At 39.3% G+C, this 11,745-nt stretch overlaps 1 pseudogene; it reads right to left on the bottom strand.

The window, feature by feature from the left end:
- Window positions 1-255: 255 nt before the first annotated feature.
- On the bottom strand, window positions 256-1,180 carry LOC105860514 (ethylmalonyl-CoA decarboxylase pseudogene; annotated as a pseudogene).
- Between the last annotated feature and the right edge of the window lie 10,565 nt (window positions 1,181-11,745).

Genomic DNA, 11,745 nt, shown 5'->3' with positions numbered 1-11,745 from the left:
TTGGTACTGGGAGAATTGTATAGGCACTTGTGGAAGATTGAAAGAGGATCCTTATCTTTCACCACTCACTAAAATTAATTCAAGATCAATAGCAGACTTAAACCTAAGACATGAAACCATAAAAATTTTAGAAGAAAATGTAAAATATTAAAAACAAATTAGAATATTAGTAATAGCCTTCAAAGTAATTCTAATGTTCACATTTAATATCATTTAACTCTAATACGTATCATTGGAGCTTTATAGATTGTCCACATTTTTAAAAAACTATTTATTAAATTTTCCTTTCTTAGCAACAGCCTCTAAATTTATAGGTCCACCCCAAAGTGCTCCTAAAAGATCTCTTTCATTCTGTAATGCCTCCTCTAAATATAGCTCTTTGCCTGAACAAACAGATTTTTTTCAAAGCTCTAATTACTTCTGGTGGCCCTTGGACCAATTGCTGTAGCCACTCTTGAGCCTCTTCTAGAGATTTAGTTTCATCTGAAGATTGCAAGACATCTTCGACCATTCCTATGTTTAGAGCTTTTCTTGAATCCAGTTTGAGGGCCCCACTCAACACTTTGAGAGCTTGTCTACTGCCAATTATTTCAACCAGCCGGGTAGTGCCACCCCAGCTTGGTATTATACCCATCTCCTTATGGACAAATCTGATCTCACTCTCTGGTGTCATTAACCTGAAATCACATGCTGTAGTAAGTTCTGCTCCTCCACCCAATGCCCAACCTTGAACCAGTGCAACACTTATTAAAGGAAGTCTCGTAAATCTTGTTAAGGTATTCTGCATGAACATACATAAGGCCAGTCCATCCTCTGAAGTTCCCAGTCCTTTCACTGCATTCAGATCAGATCCTGAACAGAAAGTATTTTTTGCCCCTCGGACAATAACGCCTTTCCCCTCTGTCCAATTTTCTAATTCAATCACTTTTTCCAGAAGTTGCAGCATCATAACACCTGAGAAGGCATTCTTTTTACTTGGATTGTTCAGAGTAAGAATGCCAATGCCATTGTCTTTCTTCTGAAGGTCAATGGATCCACCAGGAAACTGCTGAAGTTTTTTTTTTTCACTTCTTCCTCATGGAAGCCATGGGATGTATTATATAGTGACAATCCCACTTGATTTAGCAATTTTGTCCTTACACACAGAGATGGTCCATGTCTTCAAGAGACTTCTTGCCATTTCTGGCAACGTGGGCCCGCGGCGCTCGGCACTGCGCTCCGACGCCCAGCAGAGGGCAGGTCTGCGCGGCGGCTTCGCAGGAGACAAGCCCAGAACTGGGGAGGCTCCCTGTTTGGGAATGGCTTGGAGGAGCGCAAGAGTCCATTCCACAGCGACAATCCTAGGATTCTTCCCCCAACCGCACTGAAAGTGTAGCACAGGACTTTCTGTGTTGCAAGACTTTTTATTGCTGCTTCAATTTCATTGCTTGATATTCATCTGTTCAGGAGTTCTGTTTCTTCCTGATTGAGGCTCAGGAGGTTGTGTTTCTCCAAGAATTTGTCCATTTTCTCAACATTTTCAAAGACCCCAACGGCAATCACAGCAACATCAAAAATAAATAAATAGGACTTTTAAAATTAAAAGGCTTCTAATAGATAACCTACAGAATGGGAGAAAATATTTGCATATTGTACATCTGATAGAGGGCTAATAACCAGAATCTACAAAGAACTCAAGCAAATCAGAAAGGAAAAAAATCAAACAACCCCATTAAAAAGGGGGCAAAAAATATAATGGAAGCTTTTCATAAGAATATAGACAAATGGCCAATAAATATATGAAAAAATGCTCAACGTCACTAAGTATCAGGGAAATACAAATCAAAACCACCATGAGATATTAGCTAACCCCAGTCAGAATGGTTTTTATAAAAATATCCCAAAACAATAGATACTGGCATGGATGGGGAGAGAAAAGAACAGTTATACACTGTTGGCAGGACTGCAAACTTGTACAACATCTATGGAAAACAGTATGGAAATAAAGAACTAAAAGTAGAACAGCCATTTGATCCAGCAATCCCACTACTGGGTATTTTCCCAAAAGGAAAAAGAAAGTCATTTTGTCAAAAAGACAGTTGCACAAGAATGTTTATTGCAGCATAGTTCACAATTGCAAAGATGTGGAATCAACCCAAGTGCCCATCAATTCATGAGTGGATTAATAAAATGTGGTGTCTGTATACCATGGAGTACTACTCAGTCACACACACAAAATAATTAATACCTTTTGTAACAATCTGGATGGAAGTGGAGACCATTCTCCTAAGTGAAGTATTGCAAGAATGTAAAAAGAAACACCACATCTACTCACTATTAAATTGGAACTAACCAAAGAGTCCTCATGTGCACAAATATGAAGTGAAGCTCAATGGAAATCAAACAGGTGGCAGGGGGGATAAGGGGAAATGGGTGAAATCATACCTAACTGGTACAATGTACACTTATCTAGGAGACTGGTATGTTTATAACTTTGTCTCAAGCAGTACAAAAGCAATCCACGTAACCATATTATTTGTACCCCCATAATATTCTGAAATAAAATTTAAAAACCTAAAATAACATGGAAAAAAAAAAGAAATAATGGACTTAAACAAAACTCTGGAACAATTGTGTCTGAGTGACATTTACAGGACATTCTACCCCAAATCCACTGAATATATGTTCTTCTCATCAGCTCACGGGACATTGTCTAAGATTAACCATATCCTAGGACACAAAGTAAATCTCAAAACTATAAAAAAATAGAAATCTTACCATGTGCCTTCTCGGATCACAGTGGAATAAAAGTAGAAATCAACCCTAACAGAAACTCACATTTCTACACAAAAACGTGGAAATTAAACAACCTCCTACTAAATGATTACTTCATAAATGAAGAAATCAAGATGGAAATAAAAAAAATTCTATAAGCAAAATTACAATGGAGAGACAAGGTATCAAATCCTCTGGGACACAGCTAAAGCAGTTCTGAGAGGAAAGTTTATCTCCATAAATGCCTATAACCAAAAGTCAAAAAGATCACAAATAGACAATCTAACAAAACGACTCAAAGAGCTGGAAAAAGAAGAACAGACCAATCCCAAAACCAGCAGGAGAAGTGAAATCAACAAGATCAAATCAGAACTAAACGAAATTGAAAACAGGGAAGCTATTCAGGAGATTAATAAAACAAAAAGTTGGTTCTTTGAAAAAATAAACAAAATTGACACGCCATTGGCTAAGCTAACGAAAAGCAGAAATCTCTAATATGCTCCATCAGGAACAAAAAAGGAGATATTACAACTGATCCCAAAGAGATACAAGATATAATTTATGAATACTACAAAAATCTTTATGCACACAAACTGGAAAATGTGGAGGAAATGGACAAATTTCTAGAAACACACAGCCTCTCTAGGCTCAACCAGGAAGAAATAGATTCCTTGAACAGACTAATCTCAAGAGCTGAAATAGAAACAGCAATTAAACATCTCCCTCAAAAGAAAAGTCCCAGTCCAGATGGTTTCACACCCGAATTTTACCACACTTACAAAGAAGAACTAGTACCTATCTTGCAGAAACTATTCCACAACATCGAGAAGAACGGAAACCTCCTCGACACCTTTTATGAAGCGAATATTACTCTGATACCAAAACCAGGAATGTATGCAACAAAAAAAGAAAACTACAGACCAATATCCCCAATGAATATAGATGCAAAAATTTTCAACAACATCTTAGCTAACCGAATCCAGATGCTTATCAAAAAAATAATCCATCACGACCAAGTGGGCTTCATCCCAGGGATGTTTCAACATACGTAAATCTATAAATGGAATTCACCACATAAACAGAAGCAGAAACAAAGACCACGTGATTCTTTCAATAGATGCAGAAAAAGCTTTTGACAAAATTCAACACCCTTTCATGATACGAACACTTAATAAAATAGGCATAGAAGGGACATACCTAAAAATGATACAAGCCATATATGACAGACCCATAGCCAACATCATACTGAATGGGGAAAAATTGAAAGTATTCCCACTTAGAACTGGAACCAGACAAGGCTGCCCACTATCTCCACTTCTATTCAACATAGTGCTGGAAGTCCTGGCTACAGCAATCAGACAGGAAAATGGAATTAAAAGTATCCAAATAGGGGCAGAAGAGATCAAACTTTCACTGTTTGCTGATGATATGATATTATATCTAGAAAACCCCAAAGATTCAACCAAGAAACTCCTGGAACTGATAAATGAATTTAGTAAAGTCTCAGGATACAAAATCAATACACAGAAATCAGAGGCATTCATATACGCCAACAACAATCTAATTGAGAACCAAATCAAAGACTCAATTCCCTTCACAATAGCAACAAAGAAATTAAAGTACCTAGGAATATACTTAACCAAGGATGTAAAAGACCTCTACAGGGAGAACTATGAAACACTGAGGAAGGAAATAGCAGAGGATGTAAACACATGAAAATCCATACCATGCTCGAGGATCGGCAGACTCAACATCATTAAAATGTCTATACTACCCAAACTGATCTACAGATTCGATGCAATACCGATTAAAATCTCATCAGCATTCTTCACAGATATTGAAAAAATAATTTTACGCTTCGTATGGAACCAAAGAAGACCCCGAATATCAAAAGCAATTCTAGGCACAAAAACAAAATGGGAGGCATTAATATGCCAGATATCAAACTATATTACAAAGCTGTAGTAATTAAATCAATATGGTATTGGCACAAAAATAGGAATATTGACCAGTGGAACAGATGTGAGAATCTTTATATAAAACCATCCTCATATAGCCATCTAATCTTTGACAAAGCAGACAAAAACATACGCTGGGGAAAAGAATCCCCTTTCAATAAATGGTGCTGGGAAAACTGGATAGCCACCTATAGAAGGCTAAAGCAGGACCCACACCTTTCACCTCCCACAAAAATCAACTCACGCTGGATAACAGACTAAAATCTAAGGTATGAAACTATTAGAAATCTAGAGGAAAATGTTGGAAACACTCTCCTAGACATCAGCCTGGGCAAAGAGTTTATGAAGAAGTCCCCAAAGGCAATCACAGCAGCAACAAAAATAAATAAATGGGACATGATCAAACTACAAAGCTTCTGCACAGCCAAAGAAATAGTCATGAAAGTAAACAGACAACCTACAGAATGGGAGAAAATTTTTGCATCCTACGCATCTGATAAGGGGCTGATAACTAGAATATACTTAGAACTCACGAAAATCAAGAAGAAAAAATCCAATAACCCTATTAAAAAGTGGGCAAAGGACTTGAACAGAAACTTTTCTAAAGAAGACAGAAGAATGGCCAACAAACATATGAAAAAATGCTCAACATCTCTAATCATCAGGGAAATGCAAATCAAAACCACAATGAGATATCACTTAACTCCAGTGAGAATGGCCTTTATCAAAAAGTCTCTGAACAATAAATGCTGGCCTGGATGCGGAGAGAGAGGAACACTCCTACACTGCTGGTGGGACTGCAAACTAGTTCAACCTCTGTGGAAAGCAATATGGAGATACCTTAAAGTGATACAAGTGAATCTACCATTTGATCCAGCAATCCCATTGCTGGGCATCTACCCAAAAGATCCAATGACACTCTACAAAAAAGACACCTGCACTCGAATGTTCATAGCAGCACAATTCATAATTGCAAGGCTGTGGAAACAGCCCAAGTGCCCATCAATCCAAGAATGGATTAATAAAATGTGGTATATCTATACCATGGAGTACTATTCAGCTCTAAGAAACAACGGTGATATAGCACATCTTATATTTTCCTGGTTAGAGCTGGAACTCATACTACTAAGTGAAGTATCCCAAGAATGGAAAAACAAGCACCACATATACTCACCAGCAAACTGGTATTAACTGAGCAGCACCTAAGTGGACACATAGGTACTACAGTAATAGGGTATTGGGCAGGTGGGAGGGGGGAGGGGCCGGGTATATACATACATAATGAGTGAGATGTGCACCATCTGGGGGATGGTCATGCTAGAGACTCAGACTTGTAGGGGGAGGGGGGAATGGGCATTTATTGAAACCTTAAAATCTGTACCCCGATAATATGCTGAAATTAAAAATAAATAAATAAAAGAAAGAAAGAAAGAAAGAAAAGATAAGCTCAGATGTTACAATTTCATATCCTGTAGGAGACTAATCTGTTTTTATCTAGCTTTGTAATTTTTTCCCACTGATTATATATCTCTATATAGCTTATATATATACACACAAACACACACACACCCATCCCTTCTCTTCCTACGAACCAGCTTTTATCATCCCTCCAGTCCCCTCATGAATGAGTTAAACAAATCTTTGACCCTTTCTCACTATATATCAGAAACATAATTTTAACATTTTTTGAAGAGTATATTTTGATAATATTAACATAAGTCTCTAACTTGAGTTACTTATCCTTTCTGGAAATTTAAGATCTCTCTCTTCCTATTCTTTACGACTTTCTCTTTACTCCCTCCTCTCTGAGGCTAAATACTCCTCCTCTTCCAAGATATGTGTTTTGATCCCATGTGCAAGGCAGCTACATTTATTGTAATACCAAAATGCTTTACAACTCCCAAGGAAAAGGGATAAGGTGGGGATTGAAATGGAGTTCCTACTATAACACTGGAGAAATCAGTATTCTAGCACAATAAAAAGGATAACTCAATGTATAGCTTTACAAAGAAATTGCAGTATACTTGTGATAGCAGTTTGTTACAGCAAACTGGACCGGGAAACACACCGGAAGCCACACGAGAGTACCGCAAAACAGGCTTTTATTACACCAGCAGGCTCAGAGGGGCTCGCCTCCAAATTCTGAGCAAAATGGGGTCTGAGCACAGTGGCTTTTATATGATCCAGAAGCAAATGGTTAGAAAGTTTGCACGAGAGTGAAGTCTAGTCTCCCGTTACTTTATGGCTGCTTAGTCATGCTATTTTGCAGTTATGCACAAGGTTGAAATCTAGTCAAAGGTAACTCTACAGTCGCTTAAGTCATGCTAGTTTGCCGTCATGCTACTATTAGGAAGGGAGTGGGAAAATTCTCCCTTCACAGTTTACACATGAAGCTTTTAGCTTTTAGCAAAATTATGGCATGCGAAGCAGCATTTATATAGCTATAACAATGTCCTAAATTGATGCAGTAACATAATTTAAGAAAGGTACATATATGAGAAGGCGCTGTTGCTACTGTCTTTGATTCATTTTCCTTCTAGTAGCCATACCTTGACTTCCCTCTGAGGAACCACCTTGTGTCCCACTCCCAGTCGACGCACTTTCTGAAAAGTGGAATCCATTCTAGGCACGTGAATTTCACATTCCCTTGACCACTGTGCTTGACTCAGGGACAGATTTGGGCCTCAGTGGACCAAGATGAGAGTTTTCTGGGAAATCTACACGGTGAACTCAAGAGCACACAGGGCCTGGGACCCTGGCAGCCATCCTGGGGCCACAAGGAACCTGGCAATGGAGCCAGCGCCAAGGAGGTTGAGGCAGGAGTCCATGGCTTGGCATCTGACAGTGGCCGGATCCCGGATTATCAGCTACGCTTGAAACTGATTTGAAATCTGCAGTAGTCAGTTCGATAGCCAATGAATTTCCATTTCCTCAGGAGGCTAGTTTAGGTTAGAGTTTCTAACACTTAAACAGAGAAATTATGACTTGAGTAGAAAAGTCTGGAAACATTGATTACAAGAGTGAGCAAAATAGCTTCATAGGGAAAGAAAAAAGTATCCCCAAGCAGAGATGGGATGCTAATTTGTTAGTTTTGACATCATTTCTAAATTTTCCATATATTTCCAGAAGAAAAAAAAAAAAAAGACTGCCCTACTGTTCTCAGGAATGCTTGGATTTCTAAATCTCCTCTTAAGAAATAATGCAACCTAGAGTAATAGGTTTCCTAATCTTAGTATTTCACTTAACACTTGTAAATGAAGGTGTTTTATTGTTTATTTAAACATCACTAAAAATAAATAAATGTAGGCAAAGCTGTGCGTATGCAAAGAGGATACAGGAGAGCCAAGCAAGAGTAGCAGGGCATGGTGAGCAAGGCTGGCTCTGTTGTCAGATGGCCTGGTTTTGAACTCCGGCTCCCCTACCTTCCTATGTGACCCCAGCCAAGTCACTCAACTTCTCTCAGCTTCTATACTCTCATCCAAATATGGGGGCAGAGGAAAATAGTCCTTTGGAGGATTAAATGAAGATAATTCATAAAATGCACTTGGTACAAAGTAGATGTGACCAAATATTAGCTGTTTATCAGTAGGTCATTAAATGATATGCCCGATTTTGCATCGAAAGTTTAGTTTATTTTATCTCAAACAAGAAGCAGTACAATTAATCAAAGTATGTGCCTAAACTATTGACATAGTTTTGCGATCCAAATGGTAGCTTGTTTATGCCAGCAGCAACAAAGCCTGGAGAGCAAGTGGCGATGAAATCACAAAAGGCATTTTCCAGAGCTTGTGGAGAATTGAATATTTTTCCTTGCAAGAAGTGGTCCAAAGCCTGGAAGAAGTGGTAGTCAGTTGGTGCAAGGTCTGGTGAATACAGTGGATGACAGAGAGTTTCCAAGTCCAGCTGCTGTAGTTTGAGCAGCACTGTGTGTGTGACATGTAGTCTAGCGTTGTCTTGCAAGATTGGCTTGTCTCTATTGACCAATCTCGGCTGCTTAATTGCAAGCATCCTCATCATTTCATCCAGTTTGGTACAATAGACATCCACTGTAATTGGATGACCAGATTTCATGAAACTGTAGTGGATAATACCAGCACTGGACACTGAACATAAACCATTAGCGGTTTTTGATGAATATTTGGTTTTGGACTGTGTTTTGGCACTTCGTCTTTATTGTGCCAAATGCTTGCTATTGTCAAAAAGAATCCATTTTTCATCACATGTAACAATATGGTGTATAAATAGGTCACCTGTATGTCATGACAGCAAAGAAAGGCAAGCTTCGAGATTTCTCTTCCGATGATCTTTCTAAAAATTTTTTTTTAATTTAGCATATTAGCAGGGTACAAATGTTTAGGTTATGTATATTTCCCTTGCCCCTGTGGAACCCATCTATCCAGCTTCTTTACCTTGCCAATTTGTTTCAAATGGTCCAATATTGTTGGAATAGTAACGTCAAACCTTACTGCTAATGCGTGGGTGGGTTGAGATGGACTCGCTTCCACTACAGCTTTCAGCTCATCATTGTCCACCTTGGTCTCAGGTCGCCCACGTGGCTCATTTTCAAGATTAAACTCACCAGAATGGAACTTCTCAAACCATCAATGTACTGCATATTCATTAGCCACGTCCCTCCCATATCCTTTGTTGATATTTTGAGCAGTCTCTACAGCATTCGTTCCCCGACAGAACTCATATTAAAAAATAACATGAAATTTTGACTTATCCATGGTTTCACAAAATTTGCTCTAAAAAAATTTGAAAGGTAATCACAAGTCAAACTGTGTATTTGGAAGAACGAGGATGCACCTTCACAGTAAAAATAAAACAAGAGTGTCAAAATGAACGGTCAGAGATACCAACTGTCAAACTTAGTACTTAAGGAAATTTCATACTTAACATTTCATACTTAATAATCCAATATTACGTGATAGGGTGACAAGAAGAGCCAAGACATTGGGTTTACTCTACCACAAATATTTAGATAAGAAAGCTCTTTCTTGCATGTTAAAATGCTTATTTACAGTAAGAGGTCAGTAGAATACCAGCTGTCACAGCCTTTCTAGGGTTGACCTCGTTAGATCTTTGTATTTCAAGAGCAGAAGGCATAATCAGATCAAGTGCTAGAAGGAAAGAGGAAGACAATTGAGAAGAGCAAAAAGCTTGATTCAGCAGAGGATTTAGTGCGTCATGTACACCACATCCTGTCGTTCTTTTAGGTCACTACCCGGGGCTGTGTCCCAGCAGGTCAGGGACAGTTCAGACCAACTTTACCCAACATCAGCGATGATTGCCGGAGGCACCCAACTCTTGCATTATTCAGCATGGCCATCAAATGACAAAGAAAAGAACAAACGAGAAATCTCCTTGTAATCCTTATAATCCCAGCATTTGAAGACACAATAGATGAACTAAAGCACTTCATAGAGATAGAATTATACTTCTACATTCGATCATAATAATTGGAGTGAAGAAATCAAAAACTCTGTTAGAACATTTTAATGTATTTTCTCTGTTATTTCTACATTCTCTCCGCCCCCCGATATACATACATATCTTTAATAAATTCTTAAATCTCCCAAATATTAGCTCATATCCAGTCATACTATTTAGAGTTTCTACAATTCACAAGCATGCTTAAATACATTTGGAGTCAATTCACCATTCCAGCATTTACCAAAATGTTAAATACTAAGATTTGTATTGCAGTATCAACATGATTAAAGCAACCAGGTTGAAAACTCTCTTAAAAATTACATGTCCGTCAGGGAAGCGCGCCATTGGCCATTAATATTGCTTTTATTGGCGATCTCTGATTTGGCCGGCCAACGTCTCACACTGCTCAAGCAACAGGCAACTCATTCTTACCTCTGTTATTAAGTATCAGAGGATTGAACATGAAGCAAACATTTGGATGTAAAATCTAGCCTATAAATCGCATCTGCTATAGGACTCCAGGGAAAGAGATCTACTCAGAAAGAGAAAAGAAGACAGATGGCATGAGTCTTGGAAAGGTTCCCTCTAAGCAAGTTCATACACACAGAAAAAGGCTCCCTGCCTGCCTGCCATGGGGGACTCTGGAATGCGCAGAAGAACCACCAACCAACCGCGGCTGTAGCCAGGAGAGGTCTGGCCGCAGCCTTGCAGCTGAGTGGATCGACCACCCTGCCAGGTCTTTCTGTGATAAAAAGAAGAGAAAGAAGGAAGTGAACAAGGCTTCGCTGAGGACAAATGAGGAAGATAAGTCTCTGGAGCTGCTTAACCCCAAACACAGGCAGTGCTGGCCTAGACACGGGGCACGGAAGGGTCATGGAAGGGCAGGGCAGAGTCACGCAGGAAACACGCTGTCGCAGTGGGGCATCTCTGGGCTCAGATCTAACTGGGGCAACTTGGCTCCAACCGTCTGGAAACTAAGGCATTTGAAAATGGCTTCACAGTGAGGGAGAATATAAACTCTTGAGTTATTTCTAAGGAATAACAGACTTCGTGACTTAATAATACTTCACACGGCAGATGCTTATTGCAGCGTGGGGAAAATGGTGTCACGTTTAAGGTTTTAGACCTTGTGAGTTTCGGGTTTAAATGATATTTTTTTCAGGCATTGGAGGAGGAGAGAGGAGTGACATATTTCTCTCTGAGACATCACTATTCCCAGATAGGATCAGTAGGGCATCTTTCCCGTGGCTGCCTGACTATGCACTGAAGAGCCTGGCAAGCTAAGGGGACTAACGGGTCCACAGTGATCCTCCTATGTCTTCTGGTCTTGGCGACACCACCGGAGATGATGTGGCAGCTGTTAAACCGCCCTTATTTCTGCGCAGGGCATTCAAATTAAGACATAATGTATGAAAGAGAGAAAAGCCTAGAAGGTTTTATGGGAACTGTTCAAGATGGCAGGAAACGAAGACACCTGGGAACCAAAGTGTAAGGCAGCACCTGTGGTCACGGGTTTCACAAACAAACCAAAGAGAGGAATTTCTCTTACTAGAAGCCAGGCCTCTCCTAGCTTCCCAGGAAGACTCCTCTGAGGGCC

Source organism: Microcebus murinus, chromosome 26, assembly GCF_040939455.1.
Source record: "Microcebus murinus isolate Inina chromosome 26, M.murinus_Inina_mat1.0, whole genome shotgun sequence".
Lineage (NCBI taxonomy): Eukaryota > Metazoa > Chordata > Mammalia > Primates > Cheirogaleidae > Microcebus > Microcebus murinus.
Note: the sequence above shows the minus strand (reverse complement) of the source record. Positions and strands in the feature narration are given on the sequence as shown.